Genomic DNA, 20,089 nt, shown 5'->3' with positions numbered 1-20,089 from the left:
AGTGTCATTTTCACAGCATTTCGGTCTATGTAACCTCCGACCTTCTTCAGATGTATCTTGTCGAACTCGGGAAATCTGGACAGAATTTCGAATGGAACCCTTTATTTGCTTCACGGAGGTAGCATACTCTTATGCCGTCAGCCATAACTGGATAGCGGTCCTAAGTACAATTGTGAATTACTTGGGACTTCTATCCAGTCATGGCTGATGGAACGAGAGCATGCTACCCCCGTGAAGAGTTCCGTTCAAAATTTTGTCCAGAATCTCGAGTTTGACAGAAAAATTCCAGAGTTCGACAAGATTCATCTGAAGAAGGTCGGAGGTTACAGTGACCAAAACATTGTGAAAATGACACTCAAGATGAGAACAATAGTCCAAAGAATCCAAATAATATGAATTAAAAAGAATTATAAAAATATTACATTAATATATCATGTACGTAAATTAATAGTCTTGCTACTACCTATGTGCTTCTTCTTAGTGTAGTCTTTACTGAAGATGTAGCCTTCAATCGGCAAAATACTTTTATTTAGATTTGATTATGAGTTAGCACTTTGTCAAATGGAACAAGGGTTAATGCATATGTGATACTAAGAATATAACCAGTTAAGAACGAACACAATCCCCCCCCCCAGATTAAACAGTTCAATTTAAATTTTCATGCAGATTATAAAGTTCAAGATTCTCAAGTCAGGCAAGAGGCACCTTAAGAAGATCAGAAGGTCCATCGGCTGAAACGTTGTGAGAATAATCCAAATTACCAATCATCATTTTCAAAAAAATTTAATCTAAATATTAATTAACTTGTCCGTAGGTCCAGTGTCATAACAAAAAAAAACATCGTCAATGCAAACATTAATTAAAAAAAGAATTACCCCCCTTTATAGTCGTTCTTAATCAATTAAAAATCATTAAACCATTTCCTCTTTAAAAATTAAAAAATAAATAAATAAAAATAAATGGCTGTCTGTTTACGGTTTCAAATTGGCTATTTTATTTCATAATTTAAAAAATGGTCATGTTACAGATGAGAGTAAGTTTTTTTTATTATTGTTTCTTTTTCAAATTTTAAAACATGTGCAAGTGAATTGATATCTGTTCCTTTATAATTTATATAAAAATTATTCAGAAAAAAACAAACAAACAATGTATTTTGTGTTGAATTTTCATCGAAAATAATCTAATTTTTTAAAAATCAATTATTTTTTAGCTTTAAAAGAATTAAAAAAAAGAATTTGCTAAAAATTGTTTTTAATTCGTCATTATTTGTTTTTGTTTTCTTTTATTCATTTTATTTATAAGGTGTTTTAAAAAATTTTGACTACCATGGAATTTTCACCGGTTCTGCATGTATATATCTATTCTTGTATTAAACAATATTTCAGATTTCTTATAAATATGTTTCCGAATTTTTTAAATGAGAATTGATAAATTGTGTTTTTTGTATTATTTGGAATACTGTTCTCATTTTCAGTGTTATTCTCATAACGTTTTCTGCTGTAACCTTCGACTGTGTTCAGTTGTATTTTGTTAAACTCTGAAATCTTTCTGTCGAACTCGGGAATCTGCACAGAATTTCAAACAGAGCAGCATGCTCTTTTTCCATCAACTATGACTGTGTAGAAGTCTTGAGTAATTTGGAATTGCATTATTAATATCACCCACACTTAGAATTGGACCTTTAATTTTCAGAAGAGTGTCATTAAGAACTGAAGCTTGAACCTTCAGAAGATCTTCAGAAGATTGTCATTTAAAACTGAATTTTACCTGGTATTTTATTTGTTACACCACGTGTCCTTACAAATTATTAAAAAAAAAAAAATAACATACAAATAAACAATGCAAAAGTTATATTATTTTTTACTAGGAAAAAATTGCCCAAGATGTTGTCCAAATTTAGTTCCAGGTCCAAGAGACTTAATTGACAAATTCTTCAAACATTCTTCTTGTATTGTAAAATCTCAAATAAATTTTGATCGATAAAGTAGATTAGCCTAAAGCAAAGGCCCCTTAGATGTGCGGACCCAATTTCAAGCAATCTTTACAATCAGATTAAGGTTGGCTCTGCATGACTGCATGTATTAGAAGTTGAAGCTAATTTAACTAGAAGGCCGGCCAAACTTTGAAAAGTGAAAATGCACAACTTTAGAGTAGTAATTAGAAGAGCGCAAACCTCAGCCAAAACCATTCACCTTTAATTTAGTCATGTGGGAGCCAAAATCACTCCAAGAGTCAGGTAATAATAGGTTAGGGTTACTAGAGTTGCAGATTCGAACAATGCAGGCGAAATCATATTTTTCTTTGGATAAAATATACTCACAGAAAACAAATTTATAAAAGCATATTTAAACGCATTAAATCTAAAATGTTACTTAGATCCAAACGGAATTGTACCCACAGGCAGAGAGTAACATCGGAAATTTCATAAAATATTATCGATTGAACAAAAATCACATTATGTTGACACGTTTCAAGTCTGCTTTTCTTAATTTTACATGCATAATACTAAATTTATTTTAAATAGAAATGAGTTTTCACTTATTAATATTTAACAAAAACAATATCATAAAACCATTTTTATGTCTATACGGAATCTTTTTCTTGCATTCGCCTCCGTGACTGTAACATTTAACGTCTCCCAACACTTCTACTCGGTCATGGCTGACAGAATATCAATCCATATATTAAATAAAGAGTTCGGTTTAAAATTCTGTACAGATTACAGAGTTTTATGTAAAGATTCCCAAGCAAGAATAACATAAATTAACACTTTGGTAATAAAGGCCGTGCTCAGAAGTATGCAAGAAAAATTATGTATAGACATTAAAAATGGTTTATATCGCTGTTTTTTATCAAATATTAGTAATTCTTTTATTGATTAATAATAAATATTATTAATTAATATAAATTATTAATAAATATTAATAATTTATATTAATTATTAATAAATATTATTATATGAGTTTCGTTTCTAGATAAACACGACATCAGGTCAAGTTCGGTGGCCATTTTGTTTTGATTTAGCTTATTCACATATCTAGCATGTTTTTCTCATTTCTGCATTTATAATACTAAATGGATTTTTTATAGGGAAATAATTCATTATTTAGTAATAGAACTTATGTTATTTAGTAATATTTAACAATAACAAGATAAAACGATTTTTAATGCCGATACAGAATTTTTCTTGCGGTCTTCTCTGACTGCGATCTGAACATTTACTATTTTTGGAGTTTAAATTTAGTTGTCTACAATTTTCATTTCCAAGTATCTGTATAGTGTGGCTAGTTATTCAGACCCATCTGCGTTATTTCTTTCGATAATGGTCATCATCAACAAATAGGTCTATTTCTCAATTGATATCATTAGATATTTATGAATATCTAAAACAAAACAGAACCCAATGCATGCTGCAGAACAGACTTCCCTCCCTTGAAGTATTCAACGTTACATATAAATTACTTGGATATGAACTGTCAAAAATGGATGGATCGGCATATCTGTCTCCTCTGATCAGAGTATCAGGGGATCTGCCAGGGATCAAAATGGCCGTGCACAACACTGCTGTTTTGTATCTATGTTGAACTCTGTGATAATTACTCAATTTATGATTTTCACTTGTATGCTCAAAGAGGTCGGAGTTGGGGTGATGTACACAATGCTTCTTATTTATATTGGAACCATTTTGGTAACATATTCAAGATTATATTTAGAAGTATGGTTATTACTGAAGCCAATCCAGGGAGAGATCAATGGGACACGCCTTTGCTTTGATATTGTTCCCACACTTTTTTCCAGAAAAGATTTCCAGTGTGGAAAAAATATGAAATAAAAGAATGCTTGGTAAAACTTTTTGTAAATAATTTTTTAACATTTTTCTTTCTTATTTATTTTACTTTATATATCTGCTTTCGCTATGTACTAATGAGTCACCACTTATAAAAGACTATAGGCCACTCGCGGATAAAAGTTAATGAGTTTGTCTGTAGAACAGTGAAAGAATAACGTGAGGATTCATAGCAATGGTCAAGACTGGCCAGCTTTTGTATTACTCTGTTCCTTGTGCATTTAACCAACATTTAAGGTGAAATACCTCCTCTCAAATCTAAAATACAAAAGAGCGTGCTACATTCAAGTTTTTTTTTTGTTTCATTTTACTACAATCGAAGTTCTCAGAAATTAAGGAGCCTCTTCTTGGGGTAAAGACATGATCTCTATATGAGATATATAGATATTCGAGTGTTCCATTCAATACTTCTTTATCTCTCAAATGTTTAGTCAGCAAAGGAGCGAAGAACACTAATTGATTAGTTAACTGCGTTGCAGTATCTTTTTCTTGTGGTCCCTTAGCTAGATTCCATGACAATTCCCCTAGTCTAGTGGAGTATTCAGCTTAATGTTACTACTTAAGGTAACATCACTAGGGGACGGTGCATCATTCCTTGTATAAGCCATATCAAGTTCGATAACCATATCAAGGGGATCTTATTTGGACTTAAAATGCTTCTATTTTGAATATCTAGTATAGGGGGAAATATGCCAGTTTTTCCTGACAAACCCCTCTACAAAGAGACTTTAGAAACTCGAAGATAGTTTCTAGTAGACATTCAAGTTCGCTTCTGTGTTTAATATATTATCCTGCATGTTTATTCAAATTCATTGGCATTTTTTATCATGCAGCAAAAACTGTTGATTTTCTTAGAATTTTCAGGTTTTGTCTTTGGTTAGTTTTTCATGTCTTATTGCCAAAAGCAACGAAGGCAAACTTTTGAAAAGAAAAATACATAATTTTCAACATTGATTCTTTCTATGTCTGTAAGAAATGGATGAAAGTTTTTCATATTTCTTTTTTTTTAATGTTTTCCTTTTCAGGAGAGTTCTACATGCATTGGTTTAACTTAAGAACAGTATTTACACAATGTTATATACTGAGATATATTTGCAGATCAACTTAATGCGCAAGATTTAGTAAAAAATTTGAATTAGTGTTTTTTTTTAACATTTTTCTTTCTTTTTATTTTAATTTTATTGTTAAAAAACAATATTAATGGTAAAATAAATATGGATAGACTGTAAAAAAAACAGATTAGTCGCGTTTGTTTTTGGATGGGGATTCTCTTCGAGATAAACATAAAAATTCTTTTTTTTGAAGAGAGAGTGTAGTAATTCCATGTAGTCACTGAGAGGAAAGGAACTGGACTAACTTATAAATAAAAATAAAAAACCAAACATCAAAGGTCAGTTCCAGACGTGATGCTATTGGTAAATATAAATCAAAGAAAAGTTCTGGAACTTGTGTTCAGACATTCTGCACGATCCATACATTTTTATGAGTTTGGAAAATCGGATTTTCCTTGCTTCTTGCCTTGTCAGTCTATCAGTTGTGTATTAGTGGTTTGCATTTTAATGGAATTTTTAGTTAAACCTCATATTTTTTTTGTTCCCCTTTATAATAATTCAGTAATAAAAATGTTACCTGTTCTCTCTGAGCAGACCCTATCAATCAATGTGTATTGTATTCTCTTTTCTTTCGTTAGTTTCATGAAATATTGGTCTGCAAGAAGAAACTTAGATGGAATCGGTACGGTTATGCATAACTGCAGCTTTTTCCGAATACTCCGCTCTATAATAAAGACCAATGTGTATTCATATGTGCATAAATAAACTAGCAAAAAAAAAAAAAAAACTCAAGATTGCTTGAGATGAAATTAGAAACTGTCTTTTTCACTACGCTTGTAACTCCATAATATTGTCTCCTTTTTACTACCCCTGCCCTTCTTCGTCCGAAAATATAGTCTAAAGAGAAATTTTGGAAAACTCTTTGAATTAGTGTGTAACACATGTCGTTTAAATTTCGTTAAAATCGGATATAGGTATTTGAAGTTCAATGGGGCGAGGTCTATCCCCAGACTTTCACTCAGAGGGACATGCAGAGATTTGGCACAATATGGAGCACGTAACACTATATGACTTTCTATTTTTTACTGCCACCATCAACCCGTTTTGTCCGCTAATATAGTCAAAATCATATGGGATATGTTTCATTTAAACCGAATATACATATTTGAAGTTTTAAGGAGTGCAGTTGTTTCCATAGCTCCTTACATATATGTAACATTGATGGCTACATAGTGATTCGGACCCTCACCCCTTTTTTTCTTCTCTAGAGTATTTTATAAATCTGGTTTAAATTTCATCAAAATAGAAGACGGTGGTGATGTAGTTCGAACACGTGACACATATATATATAAATTATGTATATATATAGGAGGAGAACAGAACTGATTTGAGTCATTTGAAGTTGCGAGTTGGAATGTGGACACCTAGTGGTTTACTTGTCAACTCATTGACCAGTTTTTGATACACGACACGAACTTCTGTTACTGTACCTAACAGAATAAAGTTATCTATATTTTATATCTGTGTATTGTTTTTCATTCGACAACACAACAAATACATTTTAGGTTTTAAGAGGAGTTCTATCCCCATAGTTCCTTAAAATATTTGTCTATTGTCTTTCTCAAAAAATATATAATATGTAGTTATATGTAGAGATCCATAATGACAAGTAGTAAAATTGTATATCTAAAAACACGAATAGGTTTAAGGTTGCCAAAATTTATACTCAAATATTGACGAAATGGATAAAATACTAAGTAAATTAAGTTCCAAGTGAAACTCTTCTGGGGGTTGAAGATTCAATCCTTAGTCCAGGCTACAAATGCTATTCTACAAAGATTCAATCCTTAGTCCAGGCTACAAATGCTATTCTACAAAGATTCAATCCTTAGTCCAGGCTACAAATGCTATTCTACAAAGATTCAATCCTTAGTCCAGGCTACAAATGCTATTCTACAAAGATTCAATCCTTAGTCCAGGCTACAAATGCTATTCTACAAAGATTCAATCCTTAGTCCAGGCTACAAATGCTATTCTACAAAGATTCAATCCTTAGTCCAGGCTACAAATGCTATTCTACAAAGATTCAATCCTTAGTCCAGGCTACAAATGCTATTCTACAAAGATTCAATCCTTAGTCCAGGTTACAAATGCTATTCTACAAAGATTCAATCCTTAGTCCAGGCTACAAATGCTATTCTACAAAGATTCAATCCTTAGTCCAGGCTACAAATGCTATTCTACGAAGATTCAATCCTTAGTCCAGGCTACAAATGCTATTCTACAAAGATTCAATCCTTAGTCCAGGCTACAAATGCTATTCTACAAAGATTCAATCCTTAGTCCAGGCTACAAATGCTATTCTACAAAGATTCAATCCTTAGTCCAGGCTACAAATGCTATTCTACAAAGATTCAATCCTTAGTCCAGGCTACAAATGCTATTCTACAAAGATTCAATCCTTAGTCCAGGCTACAAATGCTATTCTACAAAGATTCAATCCTTAGTCCAGGCTACAAATGCTATTCTACGAAGATTCAATCCTTAGTCCAGGCTACAAATGCTATTCTACAAAGATTCAATCCTTAGTCCAGGCTACAAATGCTATTCTACAAAGATTCAATCCTTAGTCCAGGCTACAAATGCTATTCTACAAAGATTCAATCCTTAGTCCAGGCTACAAATGCTATTCTACAAAGATTCAATCCTTAGTCCAGGTTACAAATGCTATTCTACAAAGATTCAATCCTTAGTCCAGGCTACAAATGCTATTCTACAAAGATTCAATCCTTAGTCCAGGCTACAAATGCTATTCTACGAAGATTCAATCCTTAGTCCAGGCTACAAATGCTATTCTACAAAGATTCAATCCTTAGTCCAGGCTACAAATGCTATTCTACAAAGATTCAATCCTTAGTCCAGGCTACAAATGCTATTCTACAAAGATTCAATCCTTAGTCCAGGCTACAAATGCTATTCTACAAAGATTCAATCCTTAGTCCAGGCTACAAATGCTATTCTACAAAGATTCAATCCTTAGTCCAGGCTACAAATGCTATTCTACAAAGATTCAATCCTTAGTCCAGGCTACAAATGCTATTCTACAAAGATTCAATCCTTAGTCCAGGCTACAAATGCTATTCTACAAAGATTCAATCCTTAGTCCAGGCTACAAATGCTATTCTACAAAGATTCAATCCTTAGTCCAGGCTACAAATGCTATTCTACAAAGATTCAATCCTTAGTCCAGGCTACAAATGCTATTCTACAAAGATTCAATCCTTAGTCCAGGCTACAAATGCTATTCTACAAAGATTCAATCCTTAGTCCAGGCTACAAATGCTATTCTACAAAGATTCAATCCTTAGTCCAGGCTACAAATGCTATTCTACAAAGATTCAATCCTTAGTCCAGGCTACAAATGCTATTCTACAAAGATTCAATCCTTAGTCCAGGCTACAAATGCTATTCTACAAAGATTCAATCCTTAGTCCAGGCTACAAATGCTATTCTACAAAGATTCAATCCTTAGTCCAGGCTACAAATGCTATTCTACAAAGATTCAATCCTTAGTCCAGGCTACAAATGCTATTCTACAAAGATTCAATCCTTAGTCCAGGCTACAAATGCTATTCTACAAAGATTCAATCCTTAGTCCAGGTTACAAATGCTATTCTACAAAGATTCAATCCTTAGTCCAGGCTACAAATGCTATTCTACAAAGATTCAATCCTTAGTCCAGGCTACAAATGCTATTCTACGAAGATTCAATCCTTAGTCCAGGCTACAAATGCTATTCTACAAAGATTCAATCCTTAGTCCAGGCTACAAATGCTATTCTACAAAGATTCAATCCTTAGTCCAGGCTACAAATGCTATTCTACAAAGATTCAATCCTTAGTCCAGGCTACAAATGCTATTCTACAAAGATTCAATCCTTAGTCCAGGCTACAAATGCTATTCTACAAAGATTCAATCCTTAGTCCAGGCTACAAATGCTATTCTACAAAGATTCAATCCTTAGTCCAGGCTACAAATGCTATTCTACAAAGATTCAATCCTTAGTCCAGGCTACAAATGCTATTCTACAAAGATTCAATCCTTAGTCCAGGCTACAAATGCTATTCTACAAAGATTCAATCCTTAGTCCAGGCTACAAATGCTATTCTACAAAGATTCAATCCTTAGTCCAGGCTACAAATGCTATTCTACAAAGATTCAATCCTTAGTCCAGGCTACAAATGCTATTCTACAAAGATTCAATCCTTAGTCCAGGCTACAAATGCTATTCTACAAAGATTCAATCCTTAGTCCAGGCTACAAATGCTATTCTACAAAGATTCAATCCTTAGTCCAGGTTACAAATGCTATTCTACAAAGATTCAATCCTTAGTCCAGGCTACAAATGCTATTCTACAAAGATTCAATCCTTAGTCCAGGCTACAAATGCTATTCTACGAAGATTCAATCCTTAGTCCAGGCTACAAATGCTATTCTACAAAGATTCAATCCTTAGTCCAGGCTACAAATGCTATTCTACAAAGATTCAATCCTTAGTCCAGGCTACAAATGCTATTCTACAAAGATTCAATCCTTAGTCCAGGCTACAAATGCTATTCTACAAAGATTCAATCCTTAGTCCAGGCTACAAATGCTATTCTACAAAGATTCAATCCTTAGTCCAGGCTACAAATGCTATTCTACAAAGATTCAATCCTTAGTCCAGGCTACAAATGCTATTCTACAAAGATTCAATCCTTAGTCCAGGCTACAAATGCTATTCTACAAAGATTCAATCCTTAGTCCAGGCTACAAATGCTATTCTACAAAGATTCAATCCTTAGTCCAGGCTACAAATGCTATTCTACAAAGATTCAATCCTTAGTCCAGGCTACAAATGCTATTCTACAAAGATTCAATCCTTAGTCCAGGCTACAAATGCTATTCTACAAAGATTCAATCCTTAGTCCAGGCTACAAATGCTATTCTACAAAGATTCAATCCTTAGTCCAGGCTACAAATGCTATTCTACAAAGATTCAATCCTTAGTCCAGGCTACAAATGCTATTCTACAAAGATTCAATCCTTAGTCCAGGCTACAAATGCTATTCTACAAAGATTCAATCCTTAGTCCAGGCTACAAATGCTATTCTACAAAGATTCAATCCTTAGTCCAGGCTACAAATGCTATTCTACAAAGATTCAATCCTTAGTCCAGGCTACAAATGCTATTCTACAAAGATTCAATCCTTAGTCCAGGCTACAAATGCTATTCTACAAAGATTCAATCCTTAGTCCAGGCTACAAATGCTATTCTACAAAGATTCAATCCTTAGTCCAGGCTACAAATGCTATTCTACAAAGATTCAATCCTTAGTCCAGGCTACAAATGCTATTCTACAAAGATTCAATCCTTAGTCCAGGCTACAAATGCTATTCTACAAAGATTCAATCCTTAGTCCAGGCTACAAATGCTATTCTACAAAGATTCAATCCTTAGTCCAGGCTACAAATGCTATTCTACAAAGATTCAATCCTTAGTCCAGGCTACAAATGCTATTCTACAAAGATTCAATCCTTAGTCCAGGCTACAAATGCTATTCTACAAAGATTCAATCCTTAGTCCAGGCTACAAATGCTATTCTACAAAGATTCAATCCTTAGTCCAGGCTACAAATGCTATTCTACAAAGATTCAATCCTTAGTCCAGGTTACAAATGCTATTCTACAAAGATTCAATCCTTAGTCAAGGCTACAAATGCTATTCTACAAAGATTCAATCCTTAGTCCAGGCTACAAATGCTATTCTACGAAGATTCAATCCTTAGTCCAGGCTACAAATGCTATTCTACAAAGATTCAATCCTTAGTCCAGGCTACAAATGCTATTCTACAAAGATTCAATCCTTAGTCCAGGCTACAAATGCTATTCTACAAAGATTCAATCCTTAGTCCAGGCTACAAATGCTATTCTACAAAGATTCAATCCTTAGTCCAGGCTACAAATGCTATTCTACAAAGATTCAATCCTTAGTCCAGGCTACAAATGCTATTCTACAAAGATTCAATCCTTAGTCCAGGCTACAAATGCTATTCTACAAAGATTCAATCCTTAGTCCAGGCTACAAATGCTATTCTACAAAGATTCAATCCTTAGTCCAGGCTACAAATGCTATTCTACAAAGATTCAATCCTTAGTCCAGGCTACAAATGCTATTCTACAAAGATTCAATCCTTAGTCCAGGCTACAAATGCTATTCTACAAAGATTCAATCCTTAGTCCAGGCTACAAATGCTATTCTACAAAGATTCAATCCTTAGTCCAGGCTACAAATGCTATTCTACAAAGATTCAATCCTTAGTCCAGGCTACAAATGCTATTCTACAAAGATTCAATCCTTAGTCCAGGCTACAAATGCTATTCTACAAAGATTCAATCCTTAGTCCAGGCTACAAATGCTATTCTACAAAGATTCAATCCTTAGTCCAGGCTACAAATGCTATTCTACAAAGATTCAATCCTTAGTCCAGGCTACAAATGCTATTCTACAAAGATTCAATCCTTAGTCCAGGCTACAAATGCTATTCTACAAAGATTCAATCCTTAGTCCAGGCTACAAATGCTATTCTACAAAGATTCAATCCTTAGTCCAGGCTACAAATGCTATTCTACAAAGATTCAATCCTTAGTCCAGGCTACAAATGCTATTCTACAAAGATTCAATCCTTAGTCCAGGCTACAAATGCTATTCTACAAAGATTCAATCCTTAGTCCAGGCTACAAATGCTATTCTACAAAGATTCAATCCTTAGTCCAGGCTACAAATGCTATTCTACAAAGATTCAATCCTTAGTCCAGGCTACAAATGCTATTCTACAAAGATTCAATCCTTAGTCCAGGCTACAAATGCTATTCTACAAAGATTCAATCCTTAGTCCAGGCTACAAATGCTATTCTACAAAGATTCAATCCTTAGTCCAGGCTACAAATGCTATTCTACAAAGATTCAATCCTTAGTCCAGGTTACAAATGCTATTCTACAAAGATTCAATCCTTAGTCCAGGCTACAAATGCTATTCTACAAAGATTCAATCCTTAGTCCAGGCTACAAATGCTATTCTACGAAGATTCAATCCTTAGTCCAGGCTACAAATGCTATTCTACAAAGATTCAATCCTTAGTCCAGGCTACAAATGCTATTCTACAAAGATTCAATCCTTAGTCCAGGCTACAAATGCTATTCTACAAAGATTCAATCCTTAGTCCAGGCTACAAATGCTATTCTACAAAGATTCAATCCTTAGTCCAGGCTACAAATGCTATTCTACAAAGATTCAATCCTTAGTCCAGGCTACAAATGCTATTCTACAAAGATTCAATCCTTAGTCCAGGCTACAAATGCTATTCTACAAAGATTCAATCCTTAGTCCAGGCTACAAATGCTATTCTACAAAGATTCAATCCTTAGTCCAGGCTACAAATGCTATTCTACAAAGATTCAATCCTTAGTCCAGGCTACAAATGCTATTCTACAAAGATTCAATCCTTAGTCCAGGCTACAAATGCTATTCTACAAAGATTCAATCCTTAGTCCAGGCTACAAATGCTATTCTACAAAGATTCAATCCTTAGTCCAGGCTACAAATGCTATTCTACAAAGATTCAATCCTTAGTCCAGGCTACAAATGCTATTCTACAAAGATTCAATCCTTAGTCCAGGCTACAAATGCTATTCTACAAAGATTCAATCCTTAGTCCAGGCTACAAATGCTATTCTACAAAGATTCAATCCTTAGTCCAGGCTACAAATGCTATTCTACAAAGAATACAAATGCAAATTACTTAAGATGTCTACTCAGTCATGACTGACAAAACGAGAGCATGGATTAAAGATTGGATTAAAGATTGCATATCCGCATGGATTAAATAAAAAATTTCATTCGAAATTCCATGCAGATTCCCAAGTTAAAAAAAAGTATTCCTTTGTTTGATAAGATACACCTGAAGAAGGTCGAAGATTACGTCAGCCGAAACGTTATATGAATAACTTTCCAGATTAGAGCAGTATTCCGAATAACACAAATAACACAAATTATCAAACTTATCTAAAAAATTTGGAAACACATCCGAAGCATTTTTTTGTAATTATTATTCAGAAAAGACATACACTTGTTAATGAAAACAAGACATTAAGATAAAGAAAAACGTATTTTATATAATAACCTGTAAGATTAATTTAATAGTTGTTTTTAGGAAATTAATTTTTGTTTTTATGAAATTAGTGTCTGATAGAGAATAATATGTATTATGTTTCCTTAAAAGACATAATGGTAATTTTATATAGAATAATAGTTTTCTTCATAAAATGTTCATTTTAAGAAACGTTGTTTCAATTATTGTTTACAAGTTGAAAAAAGAAAGATTGAATGATATATGACTGTCAATGTTGGTTAGGTTGGACATCTGCGATGTAAAATCTAAGATTTTATTCATTCAAACTATAGATACGATTTTCTGGAGAACAAAAGTATTTTCTTTTTGGTGTGTCTGCATTTTTGGAGCTGAGGATTAATAATTTTATTATCTGGATTGTTCGGACTTCTATTCTCATCTTTATAGTTATTCTCACACTGTAACCTCCGACTGTCATCAGGTGTATCTTGTTTAACTCAGGAATCTTTCTGTCGAACTCGGAAATCTGAACAGAATTTCAAACTTATTTCTTCACAGTGTAATAAATAAATTACTAAGTGAGCATTGCCAAGACTGCTGCAAAGAAGGTGGGATCTCTGTACTGTGCTAGAAAGTTACTTACGCCTGAAAGTATCCCGTATCTCTACAAGGCCACCATTCGCCCAAGTATGGGGTACTGTTGTTACATTTGGACTGGTGCATCTGTTGTTACATTTGGACTGGTGCATCTGCTACTAGTCTCTCGCTCCTGGGCAGGGTTCAAAAGAGAGATGCCAACCTGATAGGTTCTAAACTGTCATCAAAGCTTCAACCTCTGTCCCATCGATGTAATGTTGCATCCCTCTGCCTGTTCTACAAGTATTTTAATGGTGAATGCTCCAACGAACTACAAGCCATTGTACCCCATCGACGTAAATACCCCCAACAAACCCAACAAGCAGCAAAATCCCACGCCTACACAGTAGAGATCCCTAGGTGTAAGAAAATCTTCTACTCTAATAGTTTCTTCCTCAGCACTGCTAGACTTTGGAACACCCTTCCGGGTTCCTGCTTTCCAACTGTATTGACATGCAGAAGTTCAAGCGTAATGTGAACAGACATCTCGCTGCTCAACTCCCTACGTAGTATCTCTGCAACTTATGTCCTCGATAGTAATCCCCTACATCAAAGTGGTACTATGCCTTGTTTGGGGTGAAAATGGAATTTTTTTTAAATTTAAAAAATAAGTAGAATTCAATTCACTCGGGAATCTGAACGGAATTTCAAACTTAGTACTTCACACTAAATAAATTATTAAATAGAATTCAGTTCTGAATGTCGCTCTTCTGTAGATTAAAGATTCAATTCTCAGCTGGGCTATACTATAAAAGAATTGACAATTACTTAAGACTTCTACCGAATTAAACAAAAGCATGCCACCTCTGGAGATTAAAAAAAGGTTCTATTTGAAATTCTGCGCAAAATTCCTTAGTTCAACAGGAAAAATTCTGTTTCTAGTTGTTTTGTATAATTATTGGAAGACTTTCTCAGTTTATACAAACTTAATGATCCTAGTTTGAACGTATAAAACACGTGTAACAAACACGTGGAGAGGAAACTATGAAGTGGCGTGATCACTAGACAACAGATCTTATATTTACAAATTCTTTGACAGTTGTTCCTCTATTAAGAAGAACCAACTGACTGTAATAAGAAATTCAGAAAGATTCAAGAATCATCACAATCAATAATCGATTTCATATATCTACTCTTTTTCACGTTTGAAACCGAAAGCACCCCCCCCCCAAAAAAAAAAATAAATTCGTATGAATCGACCATGTATCTTTGAAGTGTACAGTCTACATTCTGAAAATAAAAACAAACTAGTGGATTAAATAAATGGTTCAGTTAGAAATTGTCAGAGGTTTATACAGACTATAATAAGAACAATAGAAGGTCAAAGAATATAACTGCAGAAGCTTTGTAATAATTAAAATAGCCAAAATAGGAATAGAATTTGAAAAACGTAGATACCAAAAAACAAGTGGAGAGTAGGGTAATATATGCCTTGAAACAGAATAATCACAAATCTTAAACTTATGAAAGGAACCATGGAGTTTACAATATTATGAATCGATCTTGGAAACCAGTATGCCTGCAGGTATTACATACTGCTTCAAGATATGTGGCTGCAAAAGATGAAGAGTAAAAATCCTCTTTAAGACTGTCACATATCCCAATCCTATATATTAACTGACTAATGGCGAACGCAAAACCACGCTGCTACGCCTCAATAAAACAAGAAAAATGACATTATATTTTCGTGCAAACAGCAGCTCCCAGAATTTCAACATTCCCAACACAGAGAGGAAAGCCAGTAGAGCTAGAGCTAAAACAAGCCAGCACCCTCCATTACATAAGGCAAAAGGAGAGCAAATGACTACAAGTAGTCACAGACTAATAAAAGACAGCTCATTTCAAAGATGTCTACATCTTGTTCAAACCAAAATTCATGCTACAATTTGGTGACCTAATGCTACATAATGGTGAACCGGCACTACACCTCTAAACCATGCCGTGTTAGGTGTAGCGGCTGGAAAGATCTCTTTCTTGCAGCTTCCTTGATAAGGCATGGTGTGGCAAATAGAATCCGAGACTTCTTCCATCTATGTAAGCTTCTATATAAGCTTTTAGAGTAAAGTGCATCCATTAAAGAATTTCATGTTGATTTTCTTTGTCAGACAGAATCGACATAGGAATGCATAATAGATTAAGTAAGTAACCACGTTTTCATTTTGTCTATTTTCTAAGGCATTCCTGCGAACTTTTAAAAAGGACGGCCATTTCCTTTTTGTTTTTAGACTAAATAAAATGCTGCAACAAATATCAGATCTTTGTCGTAAAGAAGAAAATGTACATGTTGACCGTGTATTTACTTAAAAGTCTGCTACTAATTTAGAAGTAGGTCTCCTTTAATTTTGTGATAGGCTTTAGTTTTTAGTTCATACTTCAATAAACGCGACCCGCTGGGTCAACCACTGAATTACATTGTTGGAATAAGGAAAAAGTGAGTTTGCAAAGCCAATTGAATATTAAAAAAAAAAACATCTAAAACGAATCTCTTTCTGCTCGCTATATGAGGGGTGTATTAAAAGTTTTAATCATTGATGCATGGTCAAACCTATGATCTTTTGAAAGTGGCTGCCTTATGGATTAAAACTGATTCCCCATCCACCTTATTTACCAGATCTGGTCCCTTCTGACTTTCCCAAAATGAAAACGACTTGGCTGTTCGCCATTTTGCTACTGATGATATTATCGTACTTGCAGTTGAAAGATGTCTCAAGTCTCAAACTAAAGAGTTCTTCTACCTAAGGATAAAAGTGTTTCTGTGCCATTGGAGCAAGCGTCAAGCCCATGATGGGGACTATGCTTAAAAATAAATTATACAAAATCCTTAATCCCTTTTAATTTTTCGAGTGCATAGGACTTTTCATAAACGCCTCGTATATACACACCTTTGTTCCTTTTTAACTATGAGTTAAGTAGTATCACTGCCTTTAGCGATATTCACTTTTGTTTATAATGAAGTATTCATTTTTTTCGTTTCTTTATCACCTTCAACTACTGAGAGAGAAATAGAAAAATGGTTACAGAAGCAAGAGTGAAAGATTCTGGATAGAATAAGAACAGGGGGAAATAACAGTCAACAAAAGTAATAGATATTACTAAGAGTTGGGTCACATGAATTATTTGTAAATTGAGGCAAACTAGAACAGTTGATTCGCATTATTCAGACGACTGTTCTTATATTAAGTGCTATTTTCGCTGAAGGTTTTAGATTAGGATTGATAATTCTTCTTCTTTGGATTATTTTGACTACTGTTCTCATCTTAAGAGTTAGTTTCACATTAGTTCGAATGATCCAAATAATACGAATTATCAATCCTCATCTAAAAAATATTTTTTTAAATACAACAAAATATCATAACTAAGGAATATTTTAACATGAATTTTGTGTGACTAAACTATATAGAAAAAAGCCTTATCTGAAGCAAATATTTGTTGACTCAGCTTAAGAATGATAGATACTTATCTCTCTCTTGCTATCCTCGAATATTCAAAGAAAATTGGAAGTTGCAATTTATCATGTCGATACAAAATAAGGGAATTTCTATAATGAAAAGTTGGAATTGGCTTTCTTCTTTGGGATCATTTTTAAATCTTCGAAAATAATGAATTTGGACGTGCATACCAAATTAGATTCCATATTAATTATATGGTTATTATGTTCACAATTTGTGCAGATTAAAAATGGATTTATCACCCTTTCATGTACAGAACTTTTCTGGCAAAGAAATAGATTTTCTGTTAATTTAATAAAACGTCTTATTTCATTAAACGAAAAGGAACATTCTTAAGATATGTCTATTCAATCCTTGCATTTAGCAATGAACACGTGACAAACCAACACAAATGCGATTTCGAACTTAAGTGTGACAAACCTACAGATAGACAAAGAAGTAACAGTTATTAAGTGGTTATCAACACGAACTGACAATCTGAGTTAGCCAAGTTCGAATTCAGTTTATTCCACAGAAGCACTTTCACTTAGGATGTTGGCAACCTTCACGTGATACTTCCTGTAAGTATCCGATGGTACTGACAGACAGGGAGGTAACAGTAGCTTAGTGGTTAATTACATGTACTGACAATCTGGACGCGCCAAGTTCAAATCCAGTTTGTTCCACCTAAGTACTTTTATTTAGGATGTTGGCAACTTTCATGCGGTCCCGTCTGTAAGTACCCGATAGATTTTTAGAAATAATCCTAACTAGAAGTGTATCACAGAAACCAATACTAACAATAGAATCATCCGATTCATGTGAAATGAATGAAAGCATGAATGAACGGCAGAGAATTTCTTATAGATGTTCTAAGATGCGTCCATTTAATCTATGCGATGATAATTCTGTTTTAAACTGAAGCTTGAGCGACCTACTGGCATTTTATAGCAATGCAAGGACATTGCAAAAACAAATAGTCCATCAAATTAAGATGGGATCAAACCTTTGATGTTAGATACCTTTATAATTCTAAGAATCTTGAGAAAAATTCGACTGAATACAGAAACTAATTTCATATTCACAATTGAAAATATTCTTGTCTTTAGAAATAGAAAGGAATTTTTTATTTTACTTTCCACTAACAATTGGACTGAAATTATATTAACATTAAAAAATCTACATGAAAACTAAAAACCTTTTTTCTCAAAATTAAAGCATCCATTATTTGATTAAATAAAAACACAAAGACTATGAATCTGAACAATAAAATGGCACCATTTGAAGAGAAGAAATGAAATACGCAGGCGAAAAAAAAGTTATTGCAGAAGCTTATTTCCTTTGAGAATTCTCATTAGGATTTCCTTGCGGTTTTGTCTCTCAAGTCTATTTCTTTTAGATTATATAACAAACAGAAAAGAAAATGTCTTGAAGAATGAGACTACAAGAACAAAAGGAAACCGATTTGGCACCGATGGAGCGTTTCCATTTTCATGACTTTCACCTATGTGCAAAAATGGCGTCCATCTAAAGACGTAAGAGCAAGAAAAAGATTTTCTGAAGAGGAATGCATTGAATTTGTGAGTTTAAGGAAAATGGTGATAATTATTATGATGATGATGATCATCATCATCATATGCGGTTTAACGTCTTTTTTCACTTGCTGACATGTGTTGGATGGCTTTTCGAAATTGACTTCCAGACTAACATAGTCTTTATTGATCTTTCTTTCTCTTAAATCTTTTCTTCGTATTATTTGGGTTCTTCAGAGTAGTGTTCTCTTTCACAACGTTTCAGTTGATGTAACCTCCGACTTTCTTCAGGTGTATCTTATTGAACCCAGGAATGTGTCTGCAGAACTTAGGAATTTGGAGGGAATTTCAAACGGAAGCCTTTATTTACTTCACAGGTGCAGCATGCTCTTGTTCCTTCAGTCATTGCTGCATAGACGTCGTAAGTAATTCGCAATTGTATTTTTCGGTCGCCCACACTGAGAATTGAACCTTCAACCTTCAGAAGAATATGACTTTTACAAATGATTTTTCCAAGTACTCTAATCACTGTGCCACAGACCGTTGCGGAAAATTCACAAGTTAACAGAAACATTCCCGAGTTCGGCAAGATACACCAGAAGAAGATCGAATCTTATATTCAGCCGAAGTATCTCGAGAATGACACTCAAGATGAGAACAGTAATCTGAAGAATCCAAATACTATGAATAACCTATCTTCATCTAAAAAATTCAGAACTCTTTTCTTCTCCCATACATTTTTCTTCTAAACTGAACCAGCTACACCAACTCTTATGCATTTAGTAATTCAAGAACTCTCATCCAATCTTTCAATATGTCCATAACAATTCTACACACACAAAGCTTCTTTTTAGAACTGCACGCCTGTGAAATTCTCTTCTGTTTACCTGCTTTCCAGCTGACTACAATTTGATTGTCTTCAAGTCCAATGTAAACAAGTTCTTGTTGAACTGTCCCATTAAATAATCCAATGTACAAAATCTCCACTACTTATGATTACTAGGTTATAATCCCATTGACTAATGTATACCCATTAACCCTTATCCTCGAGTCGCCTGCGGGCATTGATAAGTGGTAACTTCTTTGTAAAAAAAAATCTCCTTATACTGTCCAGATTTAACTTTCCTCTTAGGTCATCTGATATAAACCTGTTTTCAAGCTTCACATTGCACATCCATCCTACCATATCATGCTACTTTAAATTTTAAATTAGAATTTTATTTTAAAACGAAAGCGTTAAATCTAGATGAAAATACTATTCCAAACTTAATGTAGTGCGGAGTCTAATAATCAAAGACTTTTATAAAGAATATTAGTCGCATACGGCCCATTTGACATAATGGTGAGTGTTCACTAATGAGCTGAGAGAAAGGAACCATGGTGTAATAGATAAACTAGTAGATAAAAGTTAGAGTTATAAGT

General features: G+C 33.9%; 1 protein-coding gene across 8 annotated transcripts in view; it reads right to left on the bottom strand.

The window, feature by feature from the left end:
- LOC145292083 (dorsal-ventral patterning tolloid-like protein 1) overlaps positions 1-20,089 on the bottom strand; it is a 2,157,643-nt gene that overhangs the window by 1,898,899 nt on the left and 238,655 nt on the right. The gene's annotated exons all lie outside the window — the stretch shown is intronic.

The sequence above is a fragment of the Euprymna scolopes genome, chromosome 13, assembly GCF_053919585.1.
Source record: "Euprymna scolopes isolate OS-2025 chromosome 13, ASM5391958v1, whole genome shotgun sequence".
Taxonomy (NCBI): domain Eukaryota; kingdom Metazoa; phylum Mollusca; class Cephalopoda; order Sepiida; family Sepiolidae; genus Euprymna; species Euprymna scolopes.
The sequence above is the reverse complement of the archived record's forward strand: the minus strand, read 5'-3'. Positions and strand labels throughout refer to the sequence as shown.